Source organism: Pelobates fuscus, chromosome 6, assembly GCF_036172605.1.
Source record: "Pelobates fuscus isolate aPelFus1 chromosome 6, aPelFus1.pri, whole genome shotgun sequence".
NCBI classification, from domain to species: domain Eukaryota; kingdom Metazoa; phylum Chordata; class Amphibia; order Anura; family Pelobatidae; genus Pelobates; species Pelobates fuscus.
This window is the reverse complement of record NC_086322.1, coordinates 275,479,033-275,492,766: the sequence shown is the minus strand read 5'-3', so window position 1 is coordinate 275,492,766 and position 13,734 is coordinate 275,479,033. Positions and strand designations below refer to the sequence as shown.

The window sequence follows — 13,734 nt, the reverse complement described above, 5'->3', positions numbered from 1 at the left end:
AGATGTTGTGGACTACATCTCCCATAATGCTCTGACAGTCACAATGCTGGCAAAGCATCATGGGAGGTGTAGTTTACACCATCTGTAAGGGTAGCTTGGTCCAGAGAATAACCCTGAATGTGCAGTCATTGTTTCCAATCTAGGCCATCACATCATTGCCAGCCAATGACGTCACAGCGACGTCAACTTCCGCATCTTGGGCCCGCCCAGGACTTTGAGGTAACTGTGTTGTTTTTTTTCTTTGTTTTTTTTTCACCGTACCACGTGACCGACGCCTGGAATGCTCTGAGCAGCTGACGGAGAGAGGGGAGGGGGGGGGTTGGTGGGCGGAGCTCGGAAATCATCACATCACTGACGTCACGCGGCTGCTGTTTGACGCCTGCGCGGCTTCGAGTCACCGCCGGTGTGTCGGTCAGCCGGTGCCCAGAGAGACCGAAACGTTGGCAGAGCGGACACGGAGCGGAGAATCTGCAAGGTGAGAGCGGGAGGGAGCTCTACCGGGATAGCAAGGATTGGCCTCCCCGGGTCACCCGCAGCCCGACGGATCGGGGAAGCTGGATTACAACTCCCATGATGCTCTGTCAGCCTTACAGCTGTGAAGCATCAGGGACTTGTAGTTATAAAAACAGCTAGGTATCCACCTATTGGCCTCCCCTGGGTTTTTGTGTGTGTGTGGTGGTAGTGTTGTGTGTGTGTGTATGTGTATGTGTATGTGTGTTTTCTCTCCAGTATTTTTGTGTATTTCCTGTTATATAGATATTGTGTTTTTGTTTGTGTTTGTTGTTGTGTGTTTTCTCTCCAGTTTTTTTGTGTATTTCCTGTTATACAGATATTGTGTGTTTGTTTGTGTTGTTGTGTGTGTGTTTTTTCTCTCCAGTATTTTTGTGTATTTCCTGTTATATAGATATTGTGTGTTTTTAGGTGGTCCTTAATGTAAATTACATGAATATAAAGGGGGGGTGTATTTAGGTTGTATGTATGTATGTATGTATGTATGTATGTATGTATGTATGTATGTTGGTAAAATTACATTTTATTTTGCGCGTGGGAGGCTACAGTATTCTAAACGGAATAAAGGGTCAAATCCCCTTTCAAGGTAAGACTATGCCCTGGATCTCCAGGGACCATAACCACTACATTTAGAGGAAGGCATTGTAGTGCCCAGAGTGTATCTTTAATTTGTAGCTGCCGGCATAACTATAAATAGCTAAAATTATAAAAAGCCATTTCAGTTTAACCTTTAATACAAAACCAGTAAAATATACTCTTCATGGGGTATAAAGAGTGTGTTTTGTCATCCAGAATTCCTAACCCCAACCACCGCTATATCCACATGTCATATATATATATATATATATATATAATCTCTTGAGTGAAGAGATTTCTTCTTGAAATAGATTCCAGCTTTCAAAATGACTTGCTACTAACCAAACATAAAGTTTAAATGCCAAACATCTGAAATAATAATTTACGCTTTACATGTATATTTTGTGTAGTAACTATGATAGTGAGAATGATGTCAAACATTTTGTGAACAAAGTTATTGTTTACCATGTTACTGCGATGCTAATTAAGCCATTTATGTGGCTGAGTGTCGTAGAAAAAATTGTAGGTCTCAACAAGTGACACACCAGTTCTTCCAGAAACTGTGTGTATAATATATATATATATATATATATATATATATATATATATATATGTGTATATGTGTGTGTGTTTTAATGTTAATGTTGTGTGAGTCGTTTGGGGTGTTTTTTTTTTTTTTTTTGTGTTCGTGATGTAAGCATTTATATAATCACTTCCGTATCAGTCCAACGAGTTATAATTTATGTAGAAATATATTTTATACTTTTAAATATCAATAGACTGGGTGATTATATTTGGTGATAGTGAAGGTGCATGCAGTTCTTTTTACTTTTTATTGTGTGTGTGTGTGTGTGTGTGCGCGCTGTTTGCCAGTGCTACTCACATCATCTTTTCTGTCCCAATTCTTATTATTCTATTGCCTACCATGGGTAATCACTTGTCTTTAAGGTATCAAATGTTAAGATAAATAGTTGATATAACTTTTAACTAAGTATTGTAAATGGTGGCTTATATAGGAAATTTGTTGTAAAAGTTCTGCTTCAGAACGCATTGATATGTTAAAGTTTTCTCTGTCTCATAAGGAATTCTTACCAGGATGCAGATATGGTTGGGTATAAAGTATAGGGGGTCCAAATTGTGTTTTAGTTTTTCATTCTTTTCTTAACATACTTTGATATTTTGAGCTTTCAAAAAAAAAAAAAGGACAGCATTGGGCAAATACTTAGTGCCAAGTTGTCACTGAAACACCAAAGTCAGACCTAGTTCTAATAATTAGTTTATCTGATATTAGCAATATGAATAGATCTCTCCTAACTAGACCACCATAGATTTTCTCCCAATGAGACTCCTCCCCCCCCCTTTGGCATCACTAGAGCAGACCTTTCCTGACCAAGTCACCTCATGAACTGCAATGGAGCAAGCCTCTTCCTGTCACCTCCACAGGTTACACCAAAACCGGCTTTTCCTGGACCAAACGTCTCCTTACCAGGCTCTCCGTAGGCTGCTCTAGACCAGGAGTTCAATAGACTAAGCTGTATGAGACATGTTCTAACCGGCTCCCAGATTCCCTTGGCGAAGACTGCCTGTATGCCCTAGCCACAGAAACTCCTGTGGGACAAACTGACGCATATAGAAAGTTATGGAATACATCACATCCTTCCAGTACTCTAAATTGGGATGCTGTGCAAGGTGAGCCCTGAAGCTATCACTGCTACAGGAGCACGCAAGAGAAAGGACCTTTGGAACCAGACACCAGGAACATTGTGGGTTAGTACGGCTAGTTTGGAAACTGTGCATGTGGTTGGCGGATTGTCTGCGCTTAATTAGGTATGTGCTTGTGAGAGAATGGCACTTCTTTCAGGGCAGGCAAAGTTAGAGTGTCTTATTTATTAAATAAACAATTGCATGACTCCTAAATTCTATAGAAAATGTTCAATCCTCGACATAAAACACAACCTAGCACAAAGGATGATCTTTACAGCTGGTTAATTCAGCTTGAGGAATACAATACAAACATATTTAGATCAGTATTCGACTTTATCAGTGTGAGAGGGCTAAAGGAAGACTTGTGATATTTGGTTGTGTTTAGCGATACTGTATTGAGATGGTTGAAGACACGGCAACATTTTTGTAGATCAATTCTTCAATATCCGAGCAAGTCTAAATTCGTCTGATTGGCTTCCTTGGCATTTAGAGAAATGTCTGTTGATGAGGCTATATGCAATGGAAGTTCGAGAACACTTATTTTTTGAGCCCGATTGACCGGATTACAACCTTTGACATAGATCAGGAATGATTTTTACGCCTGTCCCCAGTCAGTCATTATTTTAGGTGATGTAACCTTTTTAACTTACATTTATATCCTACATGGATAAATCCAAAACATTTGGGTTTTTTTTCCCACCGAACCCTGTTTATGTATAAAGTTCCTTCATAGAATATTTTGACTGTAGGCTCAGTCATTTCTTATATCCATATGCCTAAGTGTGTTTGTCATCCTTTTACTTTTGTTTTATTTTCTCATGGTAGAATATTGCTATTTGTTGACTATTCCAATTAGCACAAGGCTTAAAAACCAAGACTTTGTTTACTGTAGCCTTTTTACTGTCGTCTATGTTTTAAATAAATTAAAGGCAAAACTGTCACTGTTTAAGAACTTATTACGGTTCTCACAAAACTTAACGCACATGGAAGCTACTAATTTCCTGTTCAAATCTAGCAAAGTAAAATTTTAGGGAACCTGTCCTTTCTTTGGAAAAGTTCCTCTGTTTAATATTTATTCTTGTATAACAAATTCGGCGAACTGGTCATGTTTTGTATTTACTGTTCTAAATTAAAACATATAAGTTCATTCTGCCTATTGAATATCTTGTTGGGTCAGATGCTAAATACATTATACCGTAGTTCCATGTAAGGTCATTTTAGGACTTGAAAGGTGTTGACTACGTTTACCTTATGATTTTGGGTTCAGCGACCGGTTTGTTCTAGATAATGAGATAATTGGCGCACTTCTCTCTACTGCAGATCCAAATACTTGGCAAAGTCACTTTTTTCGTGGCACAGTGCCAATTTTCCTGAGTCCTCACAAACTCTGTTTTCATTTAGGGTTTCAATCAGCGCTGAAGCTAAACTTGAATATACCACAGATGAACTGGCAGCAATGTTTCTTAACATTTCTGAATATATCAGCTACTTTTTAAAGGATTTTATTTTAAACGCCTTGCAATTCTAGGATTCATTTTTTTTGGTTTAGCCCAAGACCGTTTCAGTAAACGTCCTGAAATGACCGTACAGTTTATTTTTTTTTTTTTAATTTTTTATTTATTAAGGATCTTTTAGGGTTGTTATGGTGCCTTCTCATTGAAGTGGTTGTGGTACCTGGAGTCGCCAGTTGTTAAATATTACAGAATTTTTTTAACAGTTAATCAGGGATTCTGGGCACCTGCAGCCTGGCACCGTTTGACAAAAGGGGAGTTCCATTTTACCCTATGCCCATTCTTTCCAAAGATAGGGCAGTGATACACTAAAGGCATCAGCTGATAATTAAACAGGGATGTGCTAGGGCCTCCATGGACTCTAGCCAATTCAGTAAGCCAAGGTTGTTTTGGTGCCTAGAGTATCACTTTAAGAAGGAAGTTCCTCTAGTGGTTGTCTGTTTGTAAAAGTGTAAACATTTTTCAGGAATCGCAATGTTACATTAAGGTGCAGTGGTTTTGGTGGCTAGAGAGGCCCTTTAAGAGGGCATAAACCAGTAGTTGGCACAGTCTTTTAAAGAGATACCTGCTGTCATAGTTAGGCAATAAAGACACAAGATGAGCGCAGATCCAAGGTTTAAACCTGGGAATGAGGGTCCTGTATATCTGCATCACAAATTCATCCAAATTTGCACACAAATGGGGTTATTCATGAATGTAGCAAAGTGACAAGCAAATTCTAGGACAAAATAGGAAAATATAGTGTTCTTGGAGGATTTTCCTGTGTTAGTCTTTTTTTTTTTTATTTATTTTTTTAAACATAAACCTGTATTTTCAGTTTAGAGCATAAACTATGCAGAAAAAGTCTTTATTTCATGCCTGAAAAATAAGGCATGCCTTCTACACTTGTGGAAAACACACCTTCTTTATATTTATAATAATAATATAAAGTGTACAGGCTCTTATCTTTCCTGTACAGCTTGGTTGTTTGCTAAGGAGCTAAGCAGTTTCCTTTAAAATCTCACAAAAATCCTATCACTTTGTAAAGAAGACTGTTTATGGATAATTGTGGGCCGGTGTGTTTGATAGCATTACAGCTGCTTTGTGTGTGCTTTGGGCTTAGCTTTGTGATAAGGACTAAAATTTAAAATCCATAAACGTGTACTAAAATATTGATTACCTGGCTGTTGAATTTCCCATTTATCTGGAAAGTAGACAGTTCACATGTTTTGGAAGCCTGGCCTTGCTAACAAAATAGATTTGGAAACAAAGTTTATGGTGAAAGCCCAATGTCCCCATCTGTCCTTATTCTGTTGATTTTAGTTACACAGCTGTTTGCAAAACTACTGCAACTACATGTTCATATCAGGCAGCTATAGGTTGTGCTTGTCTTGCCGTTACAAGATCTTGCGTTTTGCGTGGATAATACCGTTTAGATTTACTTGTAAACATTTTGAAAAACAAGGTTAAATAGAGGCTTTATTTTATTGGTTTAAGGATTCATCCATTTACTAGTTTGTGCCGTGTTAACTACACAAACTGCAGACTTAGAAACCTCAAAACTATGTCTGTATATACAATGTTCAGCCACAACATTTAAAACCTCTGACAGGTGAAGTGAATAACACTTGTTGTATTGTTACACTTGCACCTGTCAAGGGGTGAGCTATATTAGGCAGGATGTAAACAGTCAGTTCTTGAATTCCATGTGTTAAAAAGCTGGAAAAAAGGTCAATCAAAAAGATTTGGGTGACTCTCTGACAAGGGCTAAATAGTGATGACTAGACGACTGGGTCCGAACATCTTCAAAACAGCAAGTCTGGGGCGGAGCCTGAACTAGGAGCTGAGCGGACGTGTGCTGCATGAGCTCCCGACCGACGGACCGTTTTTTGGGGGAAACAACCCAGATAAAGCACAGCGATCGATGCCACACTGGGCTACATCACCTGGACACACGGCGACAAAACGGTAGTTACCCTCCCCAAGGACCTACGGTACCGTAAACCGCGGCAGCAAGTTGAGGCCTGCAGACGGCTGGGAGGGGGAAGTGCGGCCGACTTCCACGCCGACTGGTACGTCCAGCAGACCCACTTTACTCCTACCCCCCCCCCGGACCGGTGGGGGTCATCCCGGTCCCCGCTGGCCGGCACCCCGGAGTCTCTCTGGACACCTAAGATGGCGGCCAAGCGGCAAACCTCAGCTATGGACACAAGCAATAAGCCAGGCACAGGGCCCCTGGAGGTTTTCGATCAGCAGTGCAAAAGCTTCTGGACTATACTCTGCAGCCAGGGCCTGACCCGCAGACGAGCGGTGAAAATGGTGGCACCCTGGATCCGTCCGGTAACCCGGCGCCACTACTATGGGCCCCTACCGCGAATCCCCAAAACGGCCACCCAGCAAGGCAGGCGACAGCGACCGACAAAGATGGCAGGGGAGTCGCATGGCACTACTGCCGACACTCGCTCCCACGATCACGGGAGCTGGAACGTCAGGCTGGCCCAACCAACGAGTACCTCCCATGCCGCCAGAAACTGGGACCAGCGTGGTGCAACCCCACACTCTACAGCCCCAGCGACATATAGGGGCCCAACCTGGAGGTCCAGCCCCGGGTCTAGCTGCAGAGCTGAATTCCAACTGAGGGACACCCTTACAGAAACGCAACTGGAAGCCCTGCAGGAGAGCTGGGAGAAGCGTAGTCCCAACAAACCAGGACGGAAGGCTCGCCGCACCACAGCACGCGACAGGCAGACAAGGCCACGACTGCACCAACGGCTCACTACTCCCCGGCGGAGAGGGGAAGCGAACACTTCACCAGGCACTCAGAACCGCAAGGTAGTGCGCAAAGCACTCATTGGACACTGGCAACCAAGCTACGACGGCCTCACACAGAGGGGCATCGGCTGAGTAGCCCACTGGGACTATATATACCCTGGCAGGAATTACGGCACCTGAAACCTGACAAAACCCTACTCACCTCTATTTTTAATTTGTCACAATGGACGCAATCCAGCCCTTTCTGCAACCTTCCAGGCCTGTTACCAGCAAGAACCTCACATCTGACCGATATGCATATGTTATTTCACCTGCTCTTCACATGCCAATAATGATCTATTTAACCAAGTCTTTTTTTTTTTTTTTTCCTTTCCTGTTTTTTTTTCATTTTATTTTCTGTCTGCAACGATATGCTTTTAACTATGCATTGTACTTCTAGAACTCTCGCTAATAGCTAGGTCTAACAGAACAGCCTGCAACTCTAGAGTAACTTACTTCCTATTAATGTATACTCAGTTTACCTAGCGGCATATGTCTAAACTATCGTGAAACTGCACAGAACCATCAACTTGTTTTATCATATTAATTCCCCCCTGAGGTTCATCACTATACCTAATAAATAACTTATACTTAAAAAAAAAAAAAAAAAAAAAAAAAAAAAACAGCAAGTCTTGTATGCATTGGTTAGTACCTACCAAGACTGGTTAAATAAAATGTATATTTTGATCACGTGAATCAATACTCCCCTCCTCGTTTTAAATTTATTTTAAAAAAATGTATGCGCAAAATCAATTTACTAGCTTCTGCAAAGGCAGATTGGGAATGCATACTGTTGCCTAGTTTGTGATCTATAATTGTTCCCAAGACCATTTCACTTAAAGGAACACTATAGTCACCTAAATTACTGTAGCTAAATAAAGCAGTTTTAGTGTATAGATCATTCCCCTGCAATTTCACTGCTCAATTCACTGTCATTTAGGAGTTAAATCACTTTGTTTCTGTTTATGCAGCCCTAGCCACACCTCCCCTGGCTATGATTGACAAAGCCTGCATGAAAAAAACAACTGGTTACACTTTCAAACAGATGTAATTTACCTTAAATAATTGTATCTCAATCTCTAAATTGAGCTTTAATCACATACAGGAGGCTCTTGCAGGGTCTAGCAAGCTATTAACATAGCAGGGGATAAGAAACTCTTAATTAAAAAGAACTTGCCATAAGGAAAGCATAAATAGGGCTCTCTTTACAGGAAGTGTTTATTGAAGGCTGTGCAAGTCACATGCAGAGAGGTGTGACTAGGGTTCATAAACAAAGGGATTTAACTCCTAAATGGCAGAGGATTGAGCAGTGAGGCTGCAGGGGTATGTTGTATACACCAAAACTGCTTCATTAAGCTAAAGTTGTTCAGGTGACTATAGTGTCCCTTTAACCCCTTAAGGACCAAACTTCTGTAATAAAAGGGAATTATGACGTGTCAGACATGTCATGTGTCCTTAAGGGGTTAAGGTAAACCTTAATTCAACCCAATTTACTTTATAACTGGCTTGTGGGCTCTTTTATACCAAAGTGCATGATTTTCATTCACAAAAGCATGACGTGTATAGGGGGGCAGGAGCTCTAAACAGTGCCTATAAAGAGGAACAGCATGCACAAGTATTCGTAGGACCACATTTACCGCTATGTATTTCTTTATTTAAAGTCCAGTATGCTGCTTGGCAAATATGTTTGAATCTGGCAATCTTCAGACTTTAAAAGTCAGTTTGCCAGCTTTCTAGATCATGAGGGTACATATGCTGTTTATTAGGGACCGCTGTATACTTTGATGCCGACTGCAGATTTGTTTCCCTGATGATCGCGATCATGTTTTAAACACCTAAAGCTACCCTGTATAGCAAATCGGTAAACTTAAAGGACCACTCTAGGCACCCAAACCACTTCAGCTTAATGAAGTGGTCTGGGTGCCAGGTCCCTCTAGGATTAACCATTTTTATTATAAACATAGCAGTTTCAGCGAAACTGCTATGTTTATATTAGGGTTAATCCGTCCTCCAAATCCTCTAGTGGCTGTCTCACTGACAGCTGCTAGAGGCGCTTGCGTGATTCTCACTGTGAAAATCACAGTGAGAGCACGCAAGCGTCCATAGGAAAGCATTGTAAATGCTTTCCTATGAGACCGGCTGAATGCGCGCGCAGCTCTTGGCGCGCATGCACATTCAGCCGAAAGGGAGGATCGGAGGCGGAGAGGAGGAGGAGGAGAGCTCCCCACCCGGCGATGGAGAAAGAGGTAAGTTTAACCCCTTCCTCACACCAGAGCCCGGCGGGAGGGGGACCCTGAGGGTGGGGGCACCCTCAGGGCACTATAGTGCCCGGAAAACGGGTATGTTTTCCGGGCACTATAGTGGTCCTTTAAGAGCCTGTAATGGACAGGCTTAGTGCATAGTTTAAATTCTTGTTTTATATCACAGTCAGAGTTGCTATCCTGTAATCTGTATGAGTAAAGTGTTTATATTCACTTTAACATTCATATATGTTTTTTCTTCCATACCGGACTATGATTTTATAAACTGTATGTCTCATAGTTACTGCTTTTTGTCTCTTTTCAGATGAGTTACACAAAGCCCCCCTGTGCCTGCGCATAGCCCATGACAATCTGCATTCTTCTGTTGGGTAAGCCATGCAGAGCTTTGAGTTTATATTGTGTGGGTGTTCCAATAGCTGGATCTACATGAATGCTTCACATACCTTCCATTACATGGGCCCCAATCCTGCAAACTACCTTATCTGTCAACCAGTAATATTACTCTCCAGATGCAACAACATGTACTACTTATCCCACATTCGTTGTAAAAGCCTGATGGAAGCAGTCATTCCTGCTCTTTGTCTCCACATGTATAATTTGAACAGTTTGTGCAGCAATTTCAAATGCTATACCAAACTGGTATTGTACGGGGGCGATCATTAGATGAATAATACACTGTAAATTCCTGGGTTTATATTAATAGGCGCAGAATTCTTTAATTGAAATCTGTCCCAAAGAAACACTTTGAGTGTACCGGATTCAGAAGCATTTCGTATCCGAGAGACCGAACAGATCCCATTTTGTGTAGTATAAAAAAAAAAAAAAGATTGACAATATTTTATAGTAATGAAATATGTAGGATTTAACCATTTAAGGGCTAATGATGATGTTGTCATTCTTATTATTTTATTAATTATATAGCGCCAACAAATTTCGCAGCGCTTTACAATGGGTGGACGAACAGACATGTAGTTGTAACCAGACAAGTTGGACACACAGGAACAGAGGGGTTGAGGGCCCTGCTCAATGAGCTTACATGCTAGAGGGAGTGGGGTATAAGTCATAATTTGTTCTTTAAGGAAAAAACACTTAAATACTTACTGCAGGACTTTATGTAATTGACAAAGCTAAATAAGTCCTTGTTGACATTGACAATGTGTACCATTGGCTCTTTAAGGGGTTAATGAATGACCTAAAAAAAAAAAGCCACTAGCGTTTAGGAATGCAGACCTATATTCCCAATGCTATATTGTCAGTAGCTATACACATTTGCCCCTTCCCTCCTCTGTGCAAAAAAGATTACTAAAATGGTTTTATTCACCTGTTTACATTGCTGAGACTCCCTCTGTGCTGCTCACATCTCTGCTCCCAGTGAAATAGTCGAGGAGGCATGGCCTCCAACGGGTAATGTCTATTCCAGCATCCAATGTTTCTCATAGAAAAGCAATGAACCCCGTGTTTCTAGTGATTGTCCGTAGGACAGACCCTAGAGCAGTGATGGCGACCCTTTTTGAGCCCGAGTGTCCAAACCGCAATACATGCCAACTTTTTTTTCCTCAAAGTGCCAACACGGCAATTAAAAACCTGAACTGAGGTTTAAGTTTGGAAAAAACAACTTATGAATACACACACATGTACTGCATGGAGTGCATGCCATAGGTTCACCATCACTGCCCTAGTGGCATGTTTAACCCTTCAAGGCAAACATTGCCCTTTCTGCAAATTGGCAGTGTTTTACCTTTTAAATAACCAAACCACTGCACCCAGACAACTTTTGAAGAGCGGAATTGGTCTGGTTGACTTTAATGGTTCCTTAAAGGAACGCTTTAGTGTAAGAAATACAAAGCTGTAGTGGGTATGATGCCAAGAGTGGTTTGCCTCCCTCTTGTCGTAAGTACTCAGTTTGGTTTAACAACTTACCTGGGGTTCGCTTGATGCTGGTCACCACCTCCTCTAGTGCTGGAAGGAGCTTCCGCTAGCTCCACTGGTATAAACCCTGTCCTGCAGAGTCCACTGATTGGCTCAGAGTGACAGCTGTGTTCTCTCAGCCAATGCGGTAAGCCCTGCAATGCCAGGCTTGGCACAGTTCAAGAGCTTGTGGCTAGAGTGCATGCAGCTGCAGGCACCCAGCGGACCCCAGGTAAGTTGTCAAACCTTCCTCAAGTTGTTTGACTACTTATCCCGGGAGGGTGCCAGCCCTAACCACAACATAATATTGTAATGTTAGATGTGCAGATAAACTTGAAATGCTCATTTATAGAATCCTCTGCTCTTGACGGTATGTTTTAGACCTGGAAAACTCTGACCTATTTTCATTCATCCATTCCTGATCTTGGTCCCTTACCAGGGCTTTCAAGAGCTGACAGTGCTTACAAAATAAAAAAAACAGGACATTTTATGCTAGCACAGACACTCTAGCAACCAGATCGTCATGACCACAGTGGTAACATCTGATCCATAATGAGTTTAATAATCCCGTGAATCAGGTCCACACATCCTGTCTTGTGAGGATTTCTTTTGCCAAGGTTCCAGCCATTCCCTCTGTTTCACACAGACTGTAAAGGAATGATCCATCCCTTCCACGCTGTGTACAAGTCTAGAAACTATATGCAACCTGCAATTTAAATGAAATGTAGATTCCTTGGTTTCTATAATGCCCACATAAAAGCAATGTTTACATGCTGTCATTTTGAGTATCTACCCTGCCTAAAATGCCAATCGATCCTTTGCAAACATTCGTAAAACAAAACTTTTATATATTTAAGCCACTATAATTTTAAAAATAAAAAAAACCCTTCATGTAGTAGAAAGTCTTTATGTTAAAGATTGTATACCCCCAGTAATTCTGTTGAGGATGAACGTAACAAAGAAAAGCCTTTAAATGCAATGCTTTGTCCCCACGTCATGCACTAGCAGTGTGTCCCTTGTATCAAATACATTTGCCAATTAATCCTTGCAGAACTATTGAGTAACTTTTGGACCCCAACGACCCTTTAGAATTTAAAACCATTAACTCTTTAAGGGCAAGCGCTTTGTGTAAATGTAGGATCCTTCGTTTGGTTTCTCAGTTGTATTTTGTGTTACTAGTACAATTCTAGACTCTGACCCATGGATGCTTTGCTAAACCCCCTTTGAATTTCTCTGTTTGAGAATTATTTGTTTTTAAGATTTCTATGAGTCATTGGTCCCTGCATGATGTATATGAACGTACTGCTTGTGTGATGATCACTAGCTTTTTTTATACCATCTGTTAAAACGGTTGCAGCTGTCCTGCATGGATCTTATTGATAACTGTGTCTACAGTATTTTAACTACCATAAATCTTCCGCAGCCCCTCCTCCTCTAGTTAAAGGATTACATTGCTCTACTTTAACACACGGAAATATTGCAAGGATCTGGTTGTGTAACCCCTTTGTGGCTTAAGCTTCAAGCTGTACATATTGTTTCACATTCTTGAATAATTGCAATGCAGCCATTAAACCAAAGTTTTAACTAATTTTGTCAACAAGGTATCAACATCGCCATTTATTTAAGTCTGATAATTCCTGCAAATTGGAATATGTAGCGGTTTACCAATTTATACATTTGTCATGTCATCAACAGTTTACCTCTCCAATTCCTGAGTTAGAGCATTTTTATCAATAAGTAATATTTGTGTATGCCTTGGCCCAAGACTACTAGCCAGTAATTTGCTGTCTAAATGTGGGCGAAATTAATACTTCTGATGTAAAAGTAGAACTTCTGGATTAGCAAGACTCAAACAAGGCCCGACCCGAGGGTGCTTCAGGTACACCCTTAGGTCAAAGAGCTCAAACAGTTTGTCCTAGAGTCCATGAATGGCACTCACACTTTGCTAGAAGCATACCCTCTGCACTGGCATCTATTGGTCCCACATTCTTAGTGTGTGTGCCCTCTGTACGCATATATTAAGACATTCCTTTTCCCCAATAATGATTTCCCTACATGTCATATTAAAATTAAACAAAATGTTTTTTTTTTTTTTTTAGTTCATAACCTTTTGTTTTATTTATTTCATTTTTGTTTTGTTTTTTATAACTTCAGTAAAAAATGTTTACAAAATCTAGGGACGGAAATGTTGACCAAAATCTGAGAGTGGCTGTTTATTTAATAATGACATTTATATTGCTCCTGATTTTGTGCTGACGGATTATGTACCTACTGTTACCTCCATGATTTCATGCTTCGGTGAGCAGTAAATTGCTTTATAAAATATTACACACACATCATAGTTTGGAAAGAACACTCATCCCAATGTGGTTTTTAATGCAATATGTCGGTTAGGTTACAGTTTATTATTGAACTACAACTCCCAGAAACCAGCCTAGAATGTCCCTTTAAACATTTTGGCCACTTTCCATAGC

At 40.8% G+C, this 13,734-nt stretch overlaps 1 protein-coding gene across 2 annotated transcripts in view; it reads left to right on the top strand.

The window, feature by feature from the left end:
- Positions 1–287: 287 nt before the first annotated feature.
- SEC14L1 (SEC14 like lipid binding 1) overlaps positions 288–13,734 on the top strand; it is a 56,527-nt gene continuing 43,080 nt past the window's right edge. The window contains exons 1-2 of one of the 2 annotated variants that reach the window (XM_063459187.1): positions 288–475; positions 9,657–9,720. The gene's annotated coding sequence lies outside the window, so the exon portion shown is untranslated. Of the gene's footprint in view, positions 476–2,832; positions 2,854–9,656; positions 9,721–13,734 lie in introns of those variants that run through there. The other variant, XM_063459188.1, reaches the window with a different exon arrangement.